Below are 25,223 nucleotides of genomic sequence, written 5' to 3' on the forward strand. Positions count from 1 at the left end.
GCAGTGGGGGTGTGCACTGGACGCCACCACTCCCTAATTTCTCTCTTACATTGATATTTCTCTCTTTCTCTCTCCCTCTTCCTCCCCTTCTTCCTCTCCATTCCTCTCTAAAAAAATTCAACAAAAAATACAATATCTGCTAAGTGCAATAAAGCAAAGCACGAGTTTCTCTCAGCCTACACACTAGCTACGTTTCAGTAAGGTTCTAAACGATCATAGCACAGGTGTTAGCAGTATTGCATGTGTATGTTAATTATAAGGGCTCCAGCCTCCACAGGTATGATGTCAATATTGTATATATGTTTCTAAATATATCAATGAGTTTTATTTTCTCATGGTTAGTTTCTTTTACTTTTAATTCTTTTCAATGTAGCTTAGGAATCCTCCTCCCCCCTGCCCTCCGCCCTCCCCATTACTGGTTGACTGCTTGAATCGATGTCCTCTGCTAGATGCCCTGGTTAGAATAAGAAAATGTAACAATTTCTGTCCCTGTCCTCAAGGAGTTTGCAGGGCAGACTGAGTGAAAACTATAGTTTAAAAATATATGCAATTTATTATTCTAAAAGACAAAGAAAAATGATTAAAAAATTTGCAGGGAGAAATTGTTTCATGCTGAAGTAAGTACAATACTTTAAATTAATGATATATGCCAGAGAAGAGAAAGTGGAGAGGAGAGGGTGGTGGAAAAAATAAGGGGGGGGGGGGGGCGAATTTTAGGAAGAGGGAAGTGTGTGAATAAAGAACAACATATATTTGAGTAATCTGATTTTTCTAGATCTGAGGAGAATTGTCGGAATTGTGGTTTAAAAAGGTAGGTTGAGGTCAGGTTGTGGAAATTTTTAATTGACAGGATAAGTGGTTTGGAATTCATCCTGTAGACAGTTGGGAATAGTCAGCTTAAATGGCCAGAGTCACTTTAGAAGATAAAAGGAGGAATTTTATAACAGTTCCTTTGTCTTAAAGTTCTAGTTGAATCCTCTTTTCCAATTCATGAAGAAACTTAAGGGAAAAATACATTTCGTGTTAGAAAATATTCATGTTTTCATAGTTAAAATATAATAGACTTATCTTAGATATTCTATAATGAAATTTATAATGAAATCACATATTGTGGCCAAGGAGTAAATTTTGGAGAAAATGGTTCTCATTCTCTTATACATAGGGTTACCCTGTGTGCTTTGATTGCTGCACTCATTCTTATCTCTCTTCCATTGCAAGAGTAGATTTTCAGTTGACTATAGTAAGTGAAGAAAGGCTTTCAAAACACATAGCTGTACAGAAAGTAAAATATATAGATTTAGTTAGATGAAATTCATTTAGATGAAAATATAGAGTCAGCATTTGGTGTAACTAAAATTTGGCAAATGCTGATATGAAGAGGAGAGATAGAAAAGGACCAAGAGTTTGGTTACAATTGATGAGGGATTTGGGGGTGAGATGAAGGTAGGAATTTTGCTGTCATGTGCCTTAAGCAGGAAGCCCTGTTAGGAAGAGTAGGCTGTATGTCAATTCTGGTAGGCAGAATACCGGAATCTGGAGGGATCTGTCAGTCAGGGTTATGTCCACAGGCTCCTGATCAACTGGGCACAAGGGGCAGCCCAAGGTCACATTCCAGACAGGGTTCTAATGAAACTGCATGATTGGGTGGCTCTTTTCTCTCTGTTTTTCTTATGTCTTCAGGTGTCCCTTCGTGTCTCCACTTTGAGGTTCAGGGCCACACTGAGTTCAAATTGCATAGTATAGAATGGAGATCCATTATTCTGTGGCCACTGTTATTTCTCAGCACTCTTCCTTAACCCTCTGCTCTTGATTTTGTTACCCTAAACCTTGCTGGAGTAATTGTAATGTGCATTACATTGAGTCTTTTCTTCTCTTTAGTACTTAATCCAAATTGTACCCTAGTATGAACAACTAATTCTGATTAAATTTGGGATTAAGAAAATACAAAATAATGAAACAAAACAAAAGAAGGAAATCAGGCTGGCCTGTGTATTTTTATGTAATGCATTTTAAGAACTGTGATAATTGAATAATGACCTGTATTCTGCCTTAAGGCAGGTAGAGTTTTCAGGATCAAAGCTGAGCATTAGGGAGAAATGGTCTGAGAGGTCACATGGATATAGAAACACTAGAGGCCCGGTGCATGAATTCATGTATGGGTGGGGTCCAATGGTGGGGGCAGGGAATGCAGGAGGTTGGCCGCTGGCACCGGCCCTGCCCCCGATCGGGGACCTATCAGGCTGGGCTGGCGGGGGGGGGGGGGGCGGGCGGGACTGCAGGAGGTTGGCTGGCCCTGCCCCTGATTGGGGTGGGGGGGGCAATTGGGGGTGGGGCCGGCAGGGTGGAGGGGCTGTGGGAGGTTGGGGGGAGCTGATCGAGGCCAGTGTGTGTCATAGTGACTGGTCATTCAGGTCATTCCAGTGTTCCAGTCACTTGGCATATATATATATATATATATATATATATATATATATATATATAGACACACACACACACACACACACATACACACACACACACACACACACACACACACACACACACACACATATATATATATATACTAGGGTCCCCTACACGCTTTTGCTTTCGATCACGGGGGAGCTGGGTGCCTGTCCGCTGGTGCACCAGGCCTTTCAGAAGCCTCCGGCACGGAGGCCTGGTGCCTGCGCGGACAGGCACCCAGCTCCCACGCTTTTGCTTTTGATCGCTGGTGCACCAGGCCTTTCAGAAGCCTCCAGCGCGGCGGAGATTTCTGAAAGGCCTGGTGCCGGAGGGGACAGGCACCTAGCTCCCCCGCTTTTGATGGTCCGCAGCGGGACGTGAGCTCGCTGCCCCAGAGGTCCCTTCTGTGCCGCAGCACAGCCATGGTGCAAACGCTGAGCTTGAGCCGCCGCTGGCGATGCGAGCTCAGCATCCCACTGGCCCAATCGGCCACCCCGGCCACCCCCGAGTCCCGCCCCCCCGCGTCTCCTGGCCAATTGCGGGCATAGCAAAGGTACGGTCAATTTGCATATTTGTCTATTATTAGGTAGGGTGTGTATGTGTGTGTGTGTGTGTGTGTATATATATATGTGTATATATATATATACATATATATATATATATATATATATATATATATATAATTATGTTCACCACTTAGTTGCCTTTTATGTTTGTTGCTTAATACCTTGGGGTATGGAAAATTTTGACAAATTGATTTCTGTGTTCATATAATCACACATTCAACAATTCTGTTTTTCCTTGAGCTCAGTTTTGCTGGCTAGAAATAGGTGATATACAAGTTTTAGTTTTTAAAAGAAACATTAAATTGTAGGCTTAGTTTTGTGCCAGATTATAGTACTATATCTTTTTTCTATTGTATTTTATTAAGTACTCTCAGTATTCTTTTTAAAGACAATTATGGCCTAACCTGACATAACTCGATAAAGGGCAGAATTGGCTTTCCAAAGTACACATCTCAATTGTCTTTATCCATTGCACCCTCAACAGTCTTCCTGAAGTGTACAGGCTGGCTGAAAGGTTAAATATGGTAGCTAAAGAAACACTGATTTATCTAAAGAAAAGGGGAAAGGGGGTGGGGATATCCAAAGGGAAGGCCTACACAGCACTAAGCCAAAGGGTACTAGGTCAATGACAGCAACAACAACAAATACTCATGTCAGTGAAACAAGGAAGATGTATAGGAGAAGTACCAGGCTGGGCTGCTTTGGCTCACTGAGAAGTCAGAGAGAAGGGGGCTTGAGAGACAGGTTTAGGGGGTGAGCCTGGGATGAGCTGCTGCTGCCAATTGCTCCCCTGGTTGCAAGTCTCCTGGGGTCCTTTAGAGGGAAGAAGGGGGAAGGGAATGGCCCTGGTGTGCTCCCCTGGGGGAGAGTGCCCACTGGGTCATTCATCCTGAGCATATTTATCTCTTTTGTGGGGTAGAAATCTTAGGGGAGGTCTCAGGGGAGGGTCTCAATAGAATATTCATCAGCTTTCCAGGTGTGTTCTTTCAGGGTTGTGGTCTCCACTGATTGCTTGGTGCCAGGGCAGTGGGTCATTAGTCAATGCAGCTGGTCCTGAGGCAGCCATGGCATCACTTGTCTGGCTTTGCAGCTCTTCTGGGCCTGGCGCTGAAATACAACTGAGGCCTAGATGTTATTGTTAGGGAGGAAAAGGCCAGGGCGTCTAAACTGCATTATCAGGAATAAGAAAGATTCGGTGTTCAAACCGCATGACCCATGATGTGCTAGGGGAGGATAGGTTACCCTGGGGATAAGATTCTTGTTTTCCCAGTTTTGCCCTTTGCTAGGCATCGGGGGATTTCTTTCCTAGTGAGTTTCTGTACCTGGCCCATAGACCTTACTCTGCTCATGTCTGTCTAACTGTCCATAACACTGGCTTTATCTTTAGGAAAACACAAATAAAATTGGTCCAAAAGTTATTATTTTTCCCTGATCAAGTTCTCCTTACAGATAGTGCCATGAAAAGATGAGATCATCTTTCAAATTTTTGTGCATGATACACTCCGAAGAAACCAAAATATGTATTTAATTGTCTTTTACTATCAGAGCTGGCCTGGAAAAGATTTAATTTAAATATAATTAACTACAGTATATTTATCTTGTAGATAAAGATGTAAAGGTGAGCTGAGTTCAGGAGACTTGTCCTCGATACCTTGACTTTTTAGAAGCAGAACCAGCTGCCTTGATTTTCAAACCAGCTCTTTTCTCTGCAAGGTCTCATTGCTACATTAATGAAAATTCTAATTTACATTAGAAGGGGCCTATACTCACCAGGGAAAATTACTAATCAAATTGAACTTTCTGGATCTGATTTAATTTGGTGACATTAGTAGACATGATCTTAGGCTCTTGGCAATGAATTATTGAAAACTAATTTTAACTTGATGAAATATAATCAAATATAAAATTTACCTTGAGCAACAAAAAAATAAATTATTGTATATGCAATAGAGACTTTTTATTTTGCATACAATATTTGTTTATCTTAAGTTATGACTAAATTTTCAAATGATATACCTTAAAAATAGGACTATGTATTATTAGTATGCATTAGGTGCAAAATAAGAAAGGAAATCAGCAGTGGGCTTTGCTAGGAAAACCATTAGATGCGATCTCTTCACCTGTTAAACCCAGCTGTCCCTTCGGGGATTTGCCTTTGTGTTCTGAGAGCCATTTCTATGAAAACCTAATGAGGAAACTCTAAACTGCTGGTGACAAGAGTAGCCTATTTTACAAACCATGCAGTAACCAGGATCAAGTATCAGAGTACAAATTCAAGCCTCTTTCTATTTTTCATATATTGTGTTTGGTGGCATTTTGTAAAACTATCTATCCTTCTTGCATTGCCAAGCTGACTAATCGACTGGTCTGTTGACACCATCTGTCTAAAGAATCCACAGCCGCTACCATCACTTTTGGTTTAGTTTTCAGTAGAAACACATTCCATCAGGAAAGAAATCTCTCTCTCTCTCTTTTTTTTAATTTCCTGAGTCTAAAGTTGTGAATCATATTGGAATTTCCCTTTCTTCCCTTCTCACTCTCTCTTCCTTTTTTTTTAGTTTTTCAGTCTTTCTTTTCTTTTTTTTTTCTTCTAGTGTTCAAAGATTCATTTAATGCTCTGTTTCAAGAGAGTTGAGTGCTGTGGCTTTAATGACAGACACATTAATAGAAATTAATGCATTGAACCATGACATAAATATAATATATGATGCCTATAATGTTTGGAAGAAATAATTAATGGATGACTTGTTTTATACAAAGTATTCTGTAAATGGTTCCATGTTTCTTAGAAATATTAATTCCAAAATACTCTAGCAAGAGTATTTTGTTTATGAAAAAAATTTTGATTTGGTGAATAGTTATGGTTTCATCTAGATAGCTCATCTCTTCAGTTTTATGTTTCTTTTAGACCTAAGTAGTATAATGCTGATTATATATTTCAGGAGGAAAATATAATAGACAGTAAACACTCCTTTTGAAACATTTTAAAAGAAACTATGTTTGATTGCACTTCATGTTCACCTCAGATATTTTATATGTATGCTTGGAAGTATATATAACCCTGTGATGATTACAAGTAAGTTTAAGATGGCTTTTGTAGTAGATAGACAGTTATGAACAGAGCAAGGACAATGGGCCAGGTACAGAGGGTCACCCGGGTGGAAAGCCCTCGGTGCCTAGCAATGGGCGAAACTGGGAAAACATCACTAGTCAAGTGGTTTAGACCCTCTTACCTTTCATATCACTGGCCATTTGGTTTGGACTCTCTCGTGACCTTTCCTCTCCTGTTACGTGGCTAGTCATGGGGGTTAGACTCCCTTAGAGGGGGAAAGAACAAGGGAGCCAGAAAATAGCCCTTAAGCATTAAGCCCTCAGGGCAATGAGGATCTGACCCTCATCAAATACACCTAGACCTCAATTGTGTATCAGCTGCAGGCCCAGAAAAGCAGCAAAAGTAGACAACCAATGCCTTGGCTGACTTTAGGACCAGCTGTATTGACTAATGACCCCCCTGCCCTGGCACTGACCAATCAGTGGAGACCCTGAAAGGACACACCGGGAAAGTTGGTGAATATTCTATTGAGGTTCTCCCTTGAGACCTCCATATAAATACTCAAGAGGAAGGACCCAGTGCACTCTCCCTCCTGGGAGCATGCCCAGGCCTTTTCCCTCACTGCCTCTCCCTACCAGGTGCATTCCCTTTACTTACCTCTCACCTAACCTTCCAGGGCCCTTCTTTTGTTTCTATAAATTGTTCCTCAGCCTTTTCCTTCTGCTCACTTCTTCCTCTGTGACTTGCTAAATAAACTTTCTCTTCTAGTTTGAGCCTCGGCTCTGAATTCTCTCAGCCAGAACTCAAGTACCAACGTTGTCAAACCAACAGACCAGACATTCTTGCCACCGATAGCTTTCATTTTATTTTATTTCATTAATATATTTTATTGATTTTTTTTACAGAGAGGAAGGGAGAGGGATAGAGAGTTAGAAACATCGATGAGAGAGAAACATTGATCAGCTGCCTCTTGCACACCTCCTAATGGGGATGTGCCCGCAACCCAGGTACATGCCCTTGACTGGAATCGAACCTGGGACCTTTCAGTCTGCAGGCCGATGCTCTATCCACTGAGATAAACAAATTAGGGCCCAATAGCTTTCATTTTAAGTGGTTAATAGTTTAATTAGAGAAAAAGATGTACTCATGTGAAAGGTTAAATAATATTAGACAGTTTGAATATTAGTTATAGATGACAAGATTACATATAGTTTTTTGTTTTTGTTTTAAATAAGGAGGGCATGGATTGTACTGGTCTGACAAGGCATCACAGAAGAAGAGGAGGTAAATAGAAACTTGTAGGCATTTGGAGAAGTGAAGAGGTGATAGTGTAAAGTTCCTAGCAAGGTTTCCATAATGACACAGTCCAGGGGAGGAAAAGCTGGATTTAACATAGGGAAATTGGTAGGTTAGGACTACTTGATTGCAAGTGAAAGAAACCCATTCAATAACAAAAAGAAGATTCATGGACTCTTGGTGGGATTAGACTTAAGGGACAAATGGAACAAGTAACTAAATGCCATTAGTATTTTTTTTGGTTTTCTCTCTTCTACTTCTTGTGTGGCTGTTTCATTTTTTTTTTTAATAAATCTTTATTGTTCAGATTATTACAGTTGTTCCTCTTTTTTCCCCCCATAGCTTCCCTCCACCCAGTTCCCACCCCACCCCATACCCTTACCCCTCACTGTCCTCCTCCATAGGTGTAAGATTTTTGTCCAATCTCTTCCCGCACCTCCCACACACCCTCCCCCCGAGAATTGTCAGTCCACTCCCTTTCTATGCCGTTGATTCTATTATATTCACCAGTATATTCTGTTCTTCAGATTTTTTTATTCACTTGATTTTTAGATTCACTTGTTGATAGATATGTATTTGTTGTCACTTTGTTGTTCATAATTTTTATCTTTACCTTTTTCTTCTTCTTCCTCTTCTTAAAGAATACTCTTCAGCATTTCATATAATACTCGTTTGGTGGTGATGAACTCCTTTAGCTTTTTCTTGTCTGTGAAGCTCTTTATCTGACCTTCAGTTCTAAATGATAGCTTTGCTGGGTAGAGTAATCTTGGTTGTAGGTTCTTGCTATTCATCACTTTGAATATTTCCTGCTACTCCCTTCTGGCCTGCATAGTTTCTGTTGAGAAATCAGCTGACAATCTTATGGGTACTCTCTTCTAGGTAACTGTTTTTCTCTTGCTGCTTTTAAGATTCTCTTTTTGTCTTTTGCCCTTGGCATTTTAATTATGTTGTGTCTTGGTATGGTCCTCTTTGGATTCTTTTTGTTTGGGGTTCTCTGTGCTTCCTGGACTTGTAAGTCTATTTCTTCCACCAGGTAGGGGAAGTTTTCTGTCATTATTTCTTCAAATAGGTTTTCAATATCTTGCTGTCTCTCTTCTTCTGGCACCCCCCCATAATGCAAATATTGGTATGCTTGAAGTTCTCCCAGAGGCTCCTTATAGTATCTTCATATTTTTGGATTCTTTTGTCTTTTTGCTCTTCTGGTTGGGTGTTTTTTGCTTCCTCATATTTCAAATCATTGATTTGATTCTCAGAATCCTCTACTGTTGAATCCCTGTATATTATTCTTTATTTTGGTCAGTGTATGCTTAATTTCTGACTGGTCCTTTTCCATTTTTTGGAGGTTTCTAGAAGATTCTTGAGTAACCTTATAACCATGGTTTTGAATTCTATATCCAGTAGTTTGCTTTCTTCCATTTGTTTCATTTGTGACATGTTTCTTTGTCTCCACATTTTGGCTGCTTCCCTGTGTTGATAGAGTGGCCTTGTGTACTAGGTGTCGTATAGGGTCCAGTGGCTCAGCCTCCCCAATCACCTGAGGTGGACACTCTTGGTGCACCCCTCTGTGGGCTGTGTGCACAGTCTTGTTATAATTAAGCCTTGATTTCTGTTGGTATCACTGGGAGGAATTGACCTCCAGGCCAATTGGCTGTGAGGACCAGCTTTGTTTACAATGGGAGAACTGATGTGCTGGAGACACCCTTATGGGGCAGGACTTGCTTCAGTGGGGCTTTGGTGCCCACTGAGCCTAGCCCCTTGAGTGTGTCGCTTATGGATGTGAAGAGTTGTAATCTGGTATGGTCTCACACTGACCACTGGGTACACTGGCTCTTGGATCTCCAAGGAGGTGCAAAGTCAGCCACTGCCTGAGGCCACACAGCAGAAGCTACAGAGAGATCTGCAGATTCCTCCTCTTTGTTTGGGGTTTGGAAGTGCCCAGATGAGGCCCAATTGTGAAGCAATGCAGGCTGCTGCTGCAGGGCCTTAGGCCTTCTTTTGGAAGCTTTGGAGCTCTCTGACCTAGCTACAGTTTGTTAGGTTTTAGGTTGCAAAAGGACAGGCCATTCATATGCAAAATCAGCTGCACACAGCTTGGGTGGGGTTGTAAATTGGGTGGGGTCTCAGGGAATCACCAGGACAGAGCAAACCGCAATGGCTGCCAGTCTGCCTTACTCTGGAGAGGTCCCCAGGTCTCTGTGTCCCGCGGCCCCAAGCAGGAACAATGATCACTTCAAACACCTCTGAGAGAAAGCCACCATCGTGTTCTGGCCCGGTGCCAGACAGTTCAGTTTCTCCCCGTATGAATCTGGGTCCCCAGGGTCGTGCCCGGAACTGGAGTTCAGAGCAATCAGGAGCTTGTATCTCCCTCTTGATTGAAAAAAACAACAACAGTGCACCCAGTTGCCAGCCCATTTCGCGTATGCCTCCGTACCTCCGCACTTCTGCACCTCCGCACCTCCTACCAGTCTCAATGCGCTTTTTTCTTTCCTTCTAGTTGTAGAACTTCTACTCAACCAGATTTCCCGTGGTTCTGGATGATATTTGTTTTGTCTTTTAGTTGGAATTTTGATGTGGTTGTGAGAGGCAGCAAGTACAGGTGTTTACCTATGCCGCCATCTTGGTTGTCCTCTCTTTTTTTTTTTTTTCTTTACAAGCATATCTCTTGCTTGCAGATGGAGTTAAATTACTATTATTAAAGAAAATCATGAATAGTTTCCAAGTATTATCGAAAGCATATCTTTGAGGGTCTACTACATAAACAGGACAGTTCATTCAACATTTGTGTTTTGAAAACCAAGTCAACACTACATAGCGACATTGTCTCTTTTGTGAACATGTAGAATAGATAGGCATGTTTACCTTAAATAGCTTAAAAATCTTACATTTGGAGAATTATATGATGTAATTATTATGCTAATAATATTATAAATTAAAATTAAACAACATACATGGTTCTAGTCAAAGCTATAACTACTAGAATTATGAACTCACTAACATGGAAAGGAATATGACACTGAGTGGCATTCCTAATTTCATTCATGATTCAATATTTTCCACTAATTATGAAAATCATTCATTCCCCCCAATTGTTAAGTAACAAATAGAACTTTTCTTCAACTACATATTAATTGTCCATGGCAGCAGTTTTCTATGAGAGTGTGGGAGTCCTTAGCCAGCCTGTTTTCCTCCACCCTTCAAGTAACAGGCTCCATTCCTAGACAACAGCGGTGAACACAGGCCCCAGGCTGGTGACACTAAGTACTGGTCCAGAAATGTACATATGACTTAACCTTTTGCACTCGGATGTCGAGTGTGACTCGACACGGTTAGCATTAGAATAAAGGAATTGAGAAAAAAGCAAGCGAGTGCAAAGGGTTAATATGGGACAAATGGAATCCTCTCCTGGGATTTTCCTACCTAGAGCTGGCAGCAAAGAACTATTAGATTGTGTGCTGCCAAACATGTTGAGGCATTGGGTCTGATAATTTTTCCTAAATTATTTAATCTGTGAGGCAGATAGTATTACCAGGTCCTCACAGCAATTGATGTTGAACTTTCAAGCATTATTTATATAGTTTAAGTGAATGTAAAAAGATGAATATTTTATTGAGGTAGTTAGTGTGTAGTTTACTGTTTCTCTTTTCCTTTACCTTTACTTATTCTTTGTATCTTAACAGTATCCCCGTTTTGAGAAATAAAATGTGCTCTAAAATATAAAGTGACCTAATAACCATTTACAGACTCTTCCGTTTACTCTATATATCTAAAAGATTGCATTTTAAAATTTAGAAGTTTTTAATAAGCATAGTTAGCTATCTTCTTGTTATTGTATGAAATGCGTTGCACTCATAACTATGAACTTTTTGCAGTGTTTAATAATAGTAATTTAGTTCTCTCTACAAACACCAGATACTTCAGCTGTTGTTTATTTTTAATTTTATGTGCAATGGAAAATGAAGTTTGTGTTCATATGATTTTTATATAAAATAATCCTTTACGTATGTTTGGCGTTGGGTTTTTTGAAAGACAAACTTTAGGAAATGTGTGGGCTTATATGTGTACACGTGATTCCGCCAGACACATCAGAATGGCTGCTCCTTCGGTGTAGCACATGCACCACTACGTATGCTACTGCAATGATAGCGCTCCCAAGATTGCCTGAGAAGGCCCAGGAAGGGAGTTCAACATCGAGTTAATTCTACTGCTATTAAAGCATTTTCAAATACCCTGATCTAGAGTCAGGATAAAATATGTTATGGCCAACCTTACTCAGCTATCTTATCTCCAACATTCTGTGCCAAGTAATTAGCAATATAACTGATACGTAATTCAAAATAGTTTCTGGGGAAGGACATTTAAGTTAGGTATTTTTCCTTGTTGTAGACCTGTAATGCTATGCTCAACAGATTCTCCTCTTTTTTTATGAATGTAGAAACCTCATTTTAACATCTGTGCTTCCATAATGGTAGCACTTACCAATGTGGTAGCATTTGACTTGGGGAAATGAAAATGCTAGAAATTCAGTTACTGTTTTAAAGAAAAATTTATATTTTATCAGTAACAACAATATCTTCACCCATTTGAGAAAGGACATTTGTGAGTATAACAATAGTTGTTTAATTTAGAGAGTAGTGCTTAATACAGGTAAGTTTTGGGGAGCCACCACTGTGTAGCTTGGCTTCACAAAATTCAGATGATTTCAACTCATTCCAGGGTCAGACAGGCTCAGTAATTTACAGAAAATTAGATCTCAGACAATCAGCCTGAACCTCCTTTCTTCATCTAGGAATATCTGTACTAATAAAAGGGTGATATGCTAATTAGACCGGATAGACGGGATGTCTTCCGGACAAAGGCACGCTGGCAGGGGCCGAGGCAGAGGTGTTAGGGGCAATCACACAGGCAGGCAGAGCGTTTAGGGGTGATCAGGCTGGCAGGGGAGAGTGGTTAGGGGTGATCAGGCCGGCAGCGGAGAGCGGTTAGGGGCGATCAGGCCAACAGGAGAGCATTTAGGGGTGATCTGGCCAGCAGTGGAGTGCAGTTAAGGGTGATCAGGCCAATAGGGGAGCAGTTAGGGGCATCAGGCAGGCAGGCAGAGTGGTTAGGGGTGATCAGGCAGGCATGCAGAGTGTTAGGGGCGATCAGTCAGGCAGGCAGGTAAGCGGTTAGGAGCCAACAGTCCTAGATTGCGAGAGGGATGTCTAACTAGCATTTGGACATCCCCCAAGGGGTCCTATATTGGAGAGGTTGTAGGCCGGGCAGAGGGACCCCTCCCGACACCCTCCCCCCACCCCCCAGCCCCCGTGCACGAATTTTTTGCATCGGGCCTCTAGTTATATATACAGATGTCTGGGATAATCATTAAGATGAAATACATAAAGCTCTGGCATCTAGTTATTCTTATCATAGAATTCATTTTTATTTATCTTAATACAGTAGTTTTCAAATTTTTTCATCTCATGGTACACATAAGTGATTACTAAATTTCTGCAGCAAAAAAATAGGTATAATTTTGATTTATTCACACTGACAGCTATTGTTGTGTGTGCTGTTGCCATCTTTTTAAAATTTGAAAATCTACATAATTAGGTATTGCATGTTTTAAAAATTCTTGTGGCATACCAGTTGAAAATTGCTGCTCAACCAGTAATGAAATATAATCTAAAATTTATTGGCATATCATGTGAATGAAACATATGTCAGATAAGAAAAATGCATTGCATCTCATATAATGTAAACTTGATGTTGTTGAATAGACCTACAAACAGCTCTTAGAAAAAGAAATAAAACTGAAGTTTGGCCAAACTTGATTATTTAGTTTCTTTCTACTAACATAATTACTATTTTAAAAGGTCAAAAGAGTTTATTTTGTTATTTTTAAAATAAATATTTTATTCAAAATATATTTCTTCAGTTACCATAAAGCATTATGCTTTTCATTTTATGACTCTTGAAACTTTCACCTGAGTATTTTGCTGGTATTCTCTGAGGTCCTTATGTGGTAGTCATATCAAAGTGGTTTGCCCCTGCCCAGCCTGCATGGCTCAGTGGATGTGCGTCGACCAGGAGGTCATGGTTTGATTCTGGTCAGGGCACATGCCAGGGTTGCAGGCTCAATCCCCAGTGTGTGGTGTGCAGGAGGTGGCTGATCAATGATTCTCACCATTGATGTTTCTCTCTTCCTCTTCCTTCCTCTCTGAAATAAATACAGAATGTATTTTTAAAAAAGTGGTTTGCTCTCAAATGAAATCATAATGCCTTTTGAATGAGGTAACACTAAAACTTCCAGACAATCTTTTGATATTTTCATAGAATAATAAAAAAAAAATTGTTTTAGTGTTACCTAAGTATCAAGGCAGATACTTTATTCGCTATAGGACCTACCAAGAGACAGATCTGATGAAATCTAGAATTTGTCCAGGGAAATTAGTTGACAGTTAGTGGTATTTTAGAATTTGAAACAATTTATTCTCTAGTCATCTCTAAACAGTTGGAACTCCAAAAAATTAGTTTAAGAGGGGTCAATGGTATTTATATTAAAGCAATGTGTTTTATTAGTACATCTCAATAGTAAAAAACAGTACAAATTTACATTTCAGTTAGGGAACTACTAGAGGCCCGGTGCACGGCCTGGCCCCTCGCACAGTCCCGGAGACCCCAGGGGATGTCTGACTGACAGCAGTTGGACATCCTTAGTGCTGCCAAATTTGGCCCCACTATAGCTTTTAAAAATTTTGTCCCTTATTAAACATCACTTTCTTTAAGTAGAAGCAGACATTTTCTTTACAAAAGTAGCTTTCATGTTAAAACATAATTCTAGTTAAATAAAGAAATTGCATATTTACTCTTTTGTTCATTTGAAAAGAATAAATATGTTTACAGAAGATAGTTACTTAGATAGCTTTGACTTGTACATGAAATGGTAATCTGAAAACTCTTTTGATGTACATGGGATTTTTCTCAGTAAAAAATTTCCCCCAAAGGACATTTCTTACTGTGCTCAAATAAGTAAGAGTGACCTCAATATTTTATCACTTCATAAGACAGGTTTAAAATTGATCTGCAAAATTGAAGCTAAGTGGTCTTAATAACCTTCAGGATTTGTCCTTATATTACTATATAATGGCAGCTTATTGTCTGCATTATCCAAAGAGTTTCTATTTTTAGTTTCAGATATAAAGGATAATGATTCAATATTTGTATATATTTCATAAGGGTCAACATAATAAGTCTAGATAACATCTGTCATCATAGAGAGTTACAAAATGTTTTATTAAATTTATTGGGGTGACATTGGTCAGCATGAACATATAGATTCAGGTGTAGGTTTCTATGTTACAAGATCTGTATATTCTTCCATGTGCCCACCACCCAAAGTCAAATCTTCTCCTGTCACCATATATTAGTACTCCTTATTCCCCTATCCCCTTAACAGTTTCTTTTGGAAATGAGAATTTTAAAAGTTTACTCTCAGCGACTTCCAAACTTTCAAATAAGCAATACAATATTATTAACTACTAGAAGCCCGGTGCACGAAATTCATGCACGGCAGGGGGTTTTCCCTCAGCCCAGCCTGTACCCTCTCCAATCTGGGACTCCTGGAGGGATGTCCGACTCCTGGTGGGATCGGGCCTAAATGGGCAGTCGGACATCCCTCTCACAATCCAGGACTGCTGGCTCCCAACTGCTTGCCTGCCTGCCTTCCTGATTGCCCCTAACCGCTTCTGCCTGCCAGCCTGATCACCCCCTAACCACTCCGCTGCCAGCCTGGTTGATGCTTAACTGCTCCCCTGCCAGCCTGTTTGCCCCCAACTTCCCTCCTCTGCCAGCCTGGTCACCCCTAACTGCCCTCTCCTGCAGGGTTGATCACCTCCAACTGCCCTCCCTTGCAAGCCTGGTCCCTCTCAACTGCCCTCCCTTGCAGGCCTGGTCCCTCGCAACTGCCCTCCCTTGCAGGCCGGGTCCCTCCCAACTGCCCTCTCCTGCTGGCCATCTTGTGGTGGCCATCTTGTGTCCACATGGGGGCAGGATCTTTGACCACATGGGGGCAGCTATATTGTGTGTTGCAGTGATGATCAATCTGTATATTACTCTTTTATTAGATAAGATAGAGGCCTGGTGCACAGGTGGGGGCCAGCTGGTTTGCCCTGAAGGGCGTCCTGGATCAGGGTGGGGGTTCCCTTGGGGTGTGGGGCGGCCTGAGCGAGGGGCCTGTGGTGGTTTACAGGCCGGATACGCCCCCTGGCAACCCAAGCAGAGGCCCTGATATCTGGGATTTATTTTCCTTCTACAATTGAAACTTTGTAGCCTGGAGCAGAGCTAAGCCTGCTGCTCCCTCCGGGGCGGCAGCCATTTCTGTGGCAGTTAATTCACCTTCTACAATTGAAACTTTGTTGCCTTAAGTGGGTGAGCCCGGCCAGGGTATGCGGAAAGCTTTGCTTCCCCTGTTGCCGGTGGCAACCCTGGCCTGCTCTCTCAAGCTCCATTCTGCCGCCATTTGTTTGAATTTGTTTACCTTCTATAATTGAAACTTTGTAGCTTGAGTGGAGGCTTAGGCCTGCAACGGGCTATCAGGGCAGCAGCTGCTGCTTGCATCAACTGATGTTGCTGGCCCTGCTTGCATCTGCTGCTGGCGCCAACCCCAATCGCTTCGCGCTTTCAGCAGTTACGAGTGGGGCCAGCACAGTCAGCACGTGGGAGCGGTGGCTGGGGGAGCAGGGCTACTGGCAGACAGGAACAGGGGCCACGGCAGGAGGGGCCAGGTGGGTGTGCGGAGGATGGGCCGAGTCCCGCCCCTGTGCCCACCACAGCCGCATGGCCCACAGTTCCTTTCAAGGTGCATGAATTCGTGCACTGGGCCCCTAGTATTGCATATAATTTATAAATTATTGAGTGAAATTATCTCAGGAAAACATGATACAATTATAGATTATAATTTGAAACATATAATTCTTGAAATACAGAATGGGATGGAAAGAAAGTCTTCTATTTTTAATATCATCTAGGGAGATTCAAGTTGGTTTTTAAAAAATATAAATCATTTAATCTAGGAAAAAACTGAAATTTACAGTGTTGGTTTTTTTTTTTTTTTCCAAAGTCAAACACAAGTTTAAAACAAAAGCAGCCCTAAGCTGGTTTTCTTTTTGTTGTTTAGGTCCCAAACCTTAGAGTTATTGGACTGAGTTACGTGCATTCTTACTTCATAATGCTTCTTGAGTTTTTATTTCTTTTTCATTTTCATTCCATTTTTTGCCTCACTCCTTATTACGGAGTGATCATCTCTTGAGTCCCTGGTCTCCTTCCACTGCTGCTCATCCTGTCTAGCACTCTGGTCTCCTAAACAATATTTTCATCATGTTATTTTATTCCACAAAATCTTTTAAGAACTCCTTTTTGCTAGTAGGCCATAATCCAAAAGCCTTTCTCGGACATTTTTAGATCTTTGCTGTTTGGCTAAAGCACTCATTTAAACTCCTCTTTTGCGCTAGTCTCAGACTGCAGTCTTTGCAGGAATCATGCTGGGCTCCTTGGTACTACATCATTCTCTGTTCCTTTCCTCGGTACCTCATTGAAACATCCTTTTCCCTCATCTCTACTTTTCCCCCCATGGTGATGGGTTGAATTTTGTGTCCCACAAAAATTTGTCAGCCATAACCCCCTGTATCTGTGAATGTGACATTATTTGGAGATAGGGTCTTTGGTGATGAGCAAGTTACGGTGAAATCATTAGGGTGAAATCATTAATCCAATATGTCTGTATCCTTATAAAAGAGGAAATCTGGATGCAAACGCAGAGACATGGGGAGAATGCCAAGTGAAGAAAAAGGCAGTTTGGGGTGAGTGATGCAGCAGAGGTAAAGGAACTTCTGGTGAAGCACCAGAAGTAGGACAGAATCTAGAAGAGATTATCCTTCACAGCCCTCAGAAGAAACTAACACTGATGGCTTCACCTCGGACCTCTAGTCTCCAGAACTGTGAGACAACACATTTCAGTCATTAAAGATACGCTGTTTGTGATACTTTTTTTAGGGCAACCCTAGGAAACTGATACACCTGCTATGTTGTTATTTATTTTTAAATATTTGCATTAATGCCCATTTTCAAGAACTGATTGTCTTTTTTCTATGAATAGATCTTCTTTTCTATAAAAATGCAAATCTATAATGATAAAAGTGTAATATGCTCATTAGACCAGACGACCTTCCAGACGAAGCCAGGGTTGTGAGGGAAGCCCAGGTCCTGGGTGCCTGCCTGCGGTCGGAGGGAAGCTCAGGTCCTGGGTGCCTGCCGACAGCCAGAGGGAGGCCTGGGTCCTGGGTGCCAATGGCCCGGGTGCTGGAGGGAAGCCTGGTCCTGGGTGCCAGAGGGAAGCTGGTGCCAGCAGCCAGGGGAAGGAAGGCCTACTCTTGCAGGAATTTCATGCATCAGGCCTGTAGTCCTATATAATAAAAGGCTAATATGCAAATTGACCAAAAGGTGGAACGACTGGTTGCTATGATGCACACTGACCACAAGGGGGCAGACGCTCAATGCAGGAGATGACCCCTGGTGGTCAATGCACTCCCATAGGGGGAGCGCCTCTCAGCCAGAAGGCCTGAGCCGGGCTCACCGCTGGTGAGCCTCTCCCGCCTCCATGGCAGCGCTAAGGATGTCCTACTGCCAGTTGTCAGTTGGACATCCCCCAAGGGTTTCCGGACTGCAAGAGGGTGCAGGCTGGGCTGAGGGGACCACCTCCCCCCGAGTGCACAAATTTTATGCACTGGGCCTCTAGTATATTCATAAACACAAAACTCTTAAGTAACTTCATGGACAAAGAACCTTTGACCAATCCAATCATATCCAGCTCTCCATATCAAACCAAAACCTCTTCTTCTCTGAGAAACCAATATGCCCACTCCACTTAACTTTTGGTTCTTATTACTCCTATGGCGTTTACGGTATATTCACATACTTCTTGGACTCTGAGCTTTTCAACATATGTAATCCTTCCCAGTTTGAAAACTCTAATCTTTCTAAATCCCGAACAACTGGATTATAAGTATTTGAAGGGTAGGGTTAGTTCACCAATATTAAAAGGTAATTGTATATGTGAGGTACAAGGAGATCACATGTTCACTATTCCCAACAAATGCCTGGAAGATACTAAGGATGCAGTACTTAGTGCCAGCTACTGTTGTTCCCGTTCTTGATAATATTGATGTCTGCTAAAATACTTCTCAACAGAAAATAACTTGAATTTCCTGGTTGGGTGAGGTAATAAAAATAACAGGTGTTACTTCATTCAGCCTGTGCCGAGTCCAGCATCAAGTGAAGAGTAGGTGTGAAAGAATTAAATGAGAAGGCAGAGAAGCAGTGTTGCATGTCAATGTCAAGAATGGGATGCAGGCCCTAGCTGGTTTGGCTCAGTGGATAGAATATTGGCCAGGGGACTGAAGAGTCCTGGGTTCGATTCTGGTCAAAGGCACATGCCCAGGTTGTGGGCTTGATCCCCTGTAAGGAGTGTGCAGGAGGCAACTGATCAATGATTCTCTCTCATCATTAAAGTTTCTATCTCTCCCTCTCCCTTCTCTGAAATCAATAAAAATATATTTAAAAGAAGAAAGAAAGAAAGGGATACAGACTCTGGAGTTCATAGCTTTGAGTTTGATTCTCAGCTCTCTATGAGTTATTGGGAGACATTATACAATATTATATGATACTAGAGACCCGATGCACGAAGATTCGTGCAAGAATGGGCCTTCCTTCCCCTGGCTGCCAGCACCGCCTTCGCTCCAGTTGGAGCCACCTTTTTGCTCCGGCCCAGAGCTGCCTTTCTGCCTTCCCACTCTGTCCAGAGGCCTGGAGCAGCCAGGGAGGTGCAGAACGCCTGTGTCGTCACCATGGTGTCCTGCCCCGCCCCTGGCCACTCAGCGCCTGCATATGCAAACTAACCTGCCAGCTTTGTTGGGTTAATTTGCATACTAACTCCTGATTGGCTGGTGGGCATCGCGAAGGTATGGTCAATTTGCACCTTACTCTTTTATTAGTGTAGACTAGTGGCCCAGTGCACGAAATTCGTGCACATTAAAAGGGAGACCCAGCCGAAACCGGTTTGGCTCAGTGGATAGAGCGTCGGCCTGCGGACTGAAAGGTCCCAGGTTCAATTCCGGTCAAGGGCATGTACCTTGGTTGCGGGCACATCTCCGGTAGGGGGTGTGCAGGAGGCAGCTTGTCGATGTTTCTCTCTCATCGATGTTTCTAGCTCTCTATCCCTCTCCCTTTCTCTCTGTAAGAAATCAATAAAATGTATTTAAAAAAATAAATAAATAAATAAAAGGATGACCCAGAGTCAAGTCCCCGCCCACCCACATGTGCCTCAAAATCACGTGAGACCAAGACTCGGCCACGCCCCCCCCCACCCCCCCGATTGGGATAGATCCAGACCCAGCCAGTCCCACCCTTGTCAATCCCTGCCGGGCAGGGGGCACAGCCTCAGGTCCCCAGTCAAGCCTCGCTGGGCGAGGAGTGCGGCCTGAGTTCCCTCGACCCAGCACTGGGGGTGCACCTTGAGGTTCCCCGTCAAGCCCCGCTGGGTGGGGAGCACGGCCAGAGGTCCCCTGTTAAGCCAAGCCAGGCAGGGGGGCGCAGCCTCAGGTCCCCTGGCCTGGTGCTGGGGTTGGGGGGTGCGGCCTGAGGTCTCCCGGCATGGTGCCAGGGTGGGGGGCGCGGCCTGAAGTCCTCTGTTAAGCCCCACCTGGTGGGGGGCATGGCCTGAGGTTCCCCAGCCTGGCGCTTGGGCCGGGGGAGCAGCCTGAGGTCCCCTAGCCCAGCATCAGTACAGGAAGTGCACCTCGAGGTTCCCCTTCAAGTTCCGTCAGGCAGGGGGCATGGCCTCAGGTCCCCTGGCCTGGCGCTGGGGCGCGGGTCACGGCCTGAGGTCCCCCGGCCTGGCACCGGGGCAGGGGGCAAGGCCTGAGGTTCCCTGTCAAGCCCTGCTTGGTGGGGGGTGAGCCTGAGGTCCCCTGTCAAGCCCCACGGGGGCGGGGGAGGGCATAGCCTCCGTCCCTGCTGATTTTGCTCATTAAGACTCCTTAAGGGAACTTGGCCTCAGCTGTGGGTGCAGCCGTCTTTGTGACGGAGTGATGGTCAATTAGCATATTCCCTCTTTATTAGATAGGATTGTATTATTATGATATATATAAATACCTCTCTGTGTTTTATTTGGGAGATAATTGTTCAAGTATTTACCCCTCTGAGCTTTTAAAAATTAATCTAAAATAGTAAAGCTAATTTCCATGTTTTTATTGTGAAGATTAGAACCTCTTATAAGACTAAGTCATTTTTATATCTCCATGAATGCTCAGGGAAATTTGCATTCACTTTGAAGACTTCACAGTCACTTTGAAGCACACCCTGAAAAGGCTAAGAATACCTCTTCTTTAGTCACCTTTACAAAAGATTTTACTTCTAACCTCCTGTTTATGGGATTCAAAAGAACTAGGTCCTGTCCTCATTCTGGCTATAGGGGATTTTTGTTGTCAACTCCAATCAAGTATTTTCAATCTGTTGATTAATTTTCCTTTGTTTGGAAAATGTGAGGGTTGACAAATTTATCAGTTCTTATTCCAGCTTTAACATGCTATATTAACCTCATTTTATGGATGAGGAGACTGACCCAGCAACTGTGGATGGAGAGGTAGAGGTTGATGGGCCTAGGAAAAGAGCCTGAATATGCTGACAATAATCCACCACCTTCTCTCCTCCACTTGCCATATAGGACCAAAATATTTTTTTTTTAGTATTTCTTACAGTATTTTGAAAGTTAAAATGAAAACCTGTGGTCTATAAAGTCTATTTTATGCAAGCAAAATTATTTAAAAATTGTACTGTTTTACAGCATGATTTAGTGGCAAATTATCCAAATTCTGGAAAGGACTTCAGGGATCTGAATCTCTGTTCTATCACTTATACCTGTGAAATCTTGGACTGGTTTCTGTGCCTCAGTTTCCTCACCAACAAATTATGGATAATAATAGTGCCTAACTCAGAACATTTTGAGGATTGTGAGAATTAACATAGCTAATGAACTGAAACATAAATACGTTTTAATTATTTCTCTTTTTGACATTTAAGACTAATGAGATAATTATAAAAGTCTTAGTTGCTTTGAGAAAACACCACTTGCTTTTACGAACTCTTAAAAACATTAATAGGCCTAGGTAACTATGAAGAACTAAGTCAAACCAAGTAATGATTCTGTAGGTTATACAGGGTTTAATCTTGGCCAGCTGCTGTGCATCTTATGCTTGAGAAGAATATTGATTCATCTTTGCTTTTTCAAACTATTTTTCACATGCAAAATTTGCAATTCTTGTAGTTTTGTAGAGCTTTTGCACTCTTTTTTGGGGTGTCAGTTTTGCAAAGAGGGGTAAACATCTTTAATCTTGAAGGTCACAGAAGTGTGGCTTATACATATGTGTATGATGGTAATAACTGAGAGAGAGGGAATTTGTTGCAGATGGCATTTAAGATGGTCTTTTGCACATTATGCCTCAAAATTATTGTAAGGGAAATGGGACCTCTGGAAACTGGCCTAAGCTTCACTGGCTATGCACGCAAACATATAGTGCATTGCCATGGTTAGAGTGAAGCGAAAACAAACAAGACACTGGAAGTAATGGTCTGCTTCTAATTTGTCAAGTGAAAAGCATATGAAGTGAATAACCAGTAAAAATAATTAATTCCTTATTTTCTTTATCATTATTTATTATTTTACTTGCATAATTTCATTTTAGTCATGCACATCTAAACTAATCATTTCGTATAAAAGTTAGCCATATATATATTTAATCTTTTTCTACATGATCATATTGAATACTCTTATGGTCGTCTTAATAAAACTTAAGTAGAGAGACAGTTTAGAACTTCAGATAGTTATAAACATACACTTTGAAGCCAAATGACTTGAGAAAAGTGTGTCATGCAGCCTGGCTGGCATGGCTCAGTGGTTGTGTATTGACCTATGAACTAGGAGATCACGATTCGATTCCAGGTTAGGGCACATGCCTGCTTGCAGTTCGATCCCCAGTGTGGGGCATGCAGGAGGCAGCCGTTCAATTATTTTTTTTCATCATTGATTTTTTTTTTTTACCTCTCTCTCCCTCTCCCTTCCTCTCTGGAATCAAAATATTTTTTTTAAAAAAGAAAGAAAAGTGTGTCATGTATAGTAAGTGCTACATAACTGTTTGCTTGTATTAATCATAGTAGTTGAACTATTAAAAAATAGTAAAATTTCAAAATGCTCAATAATATAGGAAATGTGTTTCACAATAAGTTCAACCTCTAATTCAGTGGCTTTCAAACGTTAGTTGTGTATAAAATCACACTGTGTACCTGTACACATCCTTATACCCCAAGAGTATGACCAAATAGGTCAGGGACCAATTATCTACATATTTGACTTCATTCCTGGTTTTTCTAAAGCAGAAAAATAAAATAATTGCTACTTAGAAATTAGAGAATATTTATAAAGGTATACACTGCTTTCATTTATGTTTAATATTAAAACATGTTTTTGAAAGTTGTATTACTGAATGTGTCCTTATTCCATTTTGACATGCACATGCATATATTTTCAGAGACAATTTTGGTGCGCCTATATTAGCCTCTGAAAACACCAGCATGCAGTTTTATGCAACATATAAATAAAATACTTATTTTAAAAGAAAATTACTCTTACTTTTTAAATGACCATATTATATATATTTCTAAAATTAATTAAACAAAAAAGACAACAATCTTCTATCTCATTTCTCTCCATCTCAGATCTTATTTTACTGTTAACAGAAAGCTGAAGAACTACCCATTATGTTAAGATATTCTACCAGTTATTATAGGCTGAGTTTGAAAAGTGTATTTTGATAATTTATTTGGGCTTAATTTTTTTTATAAATAGAAAGTCTAAGAATTGCTGAAATGTGAAGGGAGAAATAATTTAAGGTTTAAAGAAATATTTTTCCTTGGCAACACAGACCAGAAATTACCTTGTAATAGTATTGAAGATAGGTAAAATAATTAGGTCTATTTGCTTCCTAAAGAGAAGAAGCAATTATACCTGTTAATCGTATTAAATCCATCCAGTCTTTGAACTCCTGGTGATTACACAGGGCATGACTGAGCAGCTATGAGCCTCAGGGTTTCTGGCCTCTATTTATTTAATCTCATACAGATTTTCCACCTTTCCAGGAAAATTTATTTTGTTAGAAGACAATTGCTTCTGCTCATTCTATATTTTGTGCAGTATGTAAGGTTCCACTCATTCTAGCTATGTTGCATGCAGTTTGCATACACAATTCCTTTTTATTTATTCACTGGTTGTTTATGTGTGCCCACAAAAAAGTGTAATATTGTCTAAGAGGTATGTAAGTGCGTGTACATTGTTTAAGTGCACGCAGTGTTGCTTGCGTATCATTCACATTAACTTTGCATCTTTACTGTAATAACTAAAAAAAACCCTCAACATTTAAAAAGAGACAGGTACTACTTTTTTGTTTGTTGTTTGCACTTTGATATCACCTGTAACTGGCACAGACAGGCCTGGTGCAGTGTGAGTACTTAGTACATATTTATTGAGTGAAGATATGAATGCTAAAGAAGTTAGCAAAAGTTGAATTTCATTTCCCAAAAATTTGTGTTTGGCTCTTTTTGCCACATGTATTGTGAGGATGAAGACCATTCTCAAGCAATCAGACTGTCCACATCCCAGAAAATGTCAACATCAATCTGAAGTGAGGCACACTATTGTGAAGGGCCCCAGAGGCACCCTGCCGATGGACTTAAATCACATCAGTGTAGAACTCAGAATCCTTGGAAAGGAAAAGAAGAGGCTCAGGATTGACAAATGGTGGGAAATAGAAAGGAACTGGCTACCATTCACACCATCTGCGGTCAAGTACAGAACATGATCAAGGTGTTACACTGCGCTTCCCTTACAAGATGAGGTCTGTGTACGCTCACTTCCCCATCAACCTCATTATTCAGGAGAATGGTTCTCTTGTTGAAATCAGAAATTTCTTGGCCTAAAAATATATCCACAGGGTTTGGATGAGGTCAGGCGTAGACTATACAGTATCTCAAGCCCAGAAAGGTTAGTTAATTCTTGAAGGAAATTACATTGAACTTGTAGCAAATTCAGCTGCTTTGATTCAGCAAGCCACAATGGTTAAAAGCAAGGATGTCAGAAAATTTGTGGACGGCGACTATATTTTGGAAAAATGGAACACTTCAGCAGGCTGATGAATTAAGATCGAAGTTTTCCAGCTACAAAAACAGCAGGATGCTGAAGATTCCTCAGTTTTATTTGTGATATTTTTAAAGATGTAATAAAAGCCATGTATTGACATAAAAATCTTTTTTTTTCTGGCTTTCACACTCCTAAAATATTTTATTATGAAAATAATATTAGAACATTATGAAATACCTAGAAACTAGAGAAACCTAGGGAAAAGGAAACAAAAACTGTGCATTTTCAACAGTTCCTAGGAAATCAACACTCTTAAGATTTTTTTAGATAATTTTTCTAGGTCTCTCTTTCTCTCAGTCTATCTCTTCTGCTAGAATTGTGCAGCTTATCTCTGTTAATCCTTGTGTTTCCAGCACTCAGGATGATGTGTATAGGTTTCCATGTCATTGGAATTATTTTAAATTGAGCTACCTTCTTTTAATGGACCAAGTTTTTAATCTCCAAATGGCTTCAGAGAGGTGATGACTTCAGACCTTTCCACCTTGGCTGTCTCCTTCCCGGAACAAGGATGCCCTTACATTCTCTCAAACGGCCTCCACTGTGGATGTTGGTTTTAAATAATTTCTCCCTTCAGTTTCTTTTT

The 25,223-nt window shown here is 41.3% G+C and overlaps 1 protein-coding gene and 1 pseudogene across 2 annotated transcripts in view; both read left to right on the top strand.

Moving 5' to 3' along the window:
• The window catches only part of ROBO1 (roundabout guidance receptor 1), a 1,264,035-nt gene that overhangs the window by 862,367 nt on the left and 376,445 nt on the right, over positions 1-25,223 (top strand). The gene's annotated exons all lie outside the window — the stretch shown is intronic.
• LOC307097234 (large ribosomal subunit protein uL6-like) lies at positions 24,063-24,703 on the top strand (annotated as a pseudogene). The gene has a single exon. The product of its transcript is annotated as a large ribosomal subunit protein uL6-like (transcript).

Source organism: Cnephaeus nilssonii (assembly GCF_951640355.1).
Source record: "Cnephaeus nilssonii genome assembly, chromosome: 3".
Taxonomy (NCBI): Eukaryota; Metazoa; Chordata; class Mammalia; order Chiroptera; family Vespertilionidae; genus Cnephaeus; species Cnephaeus nilssonii.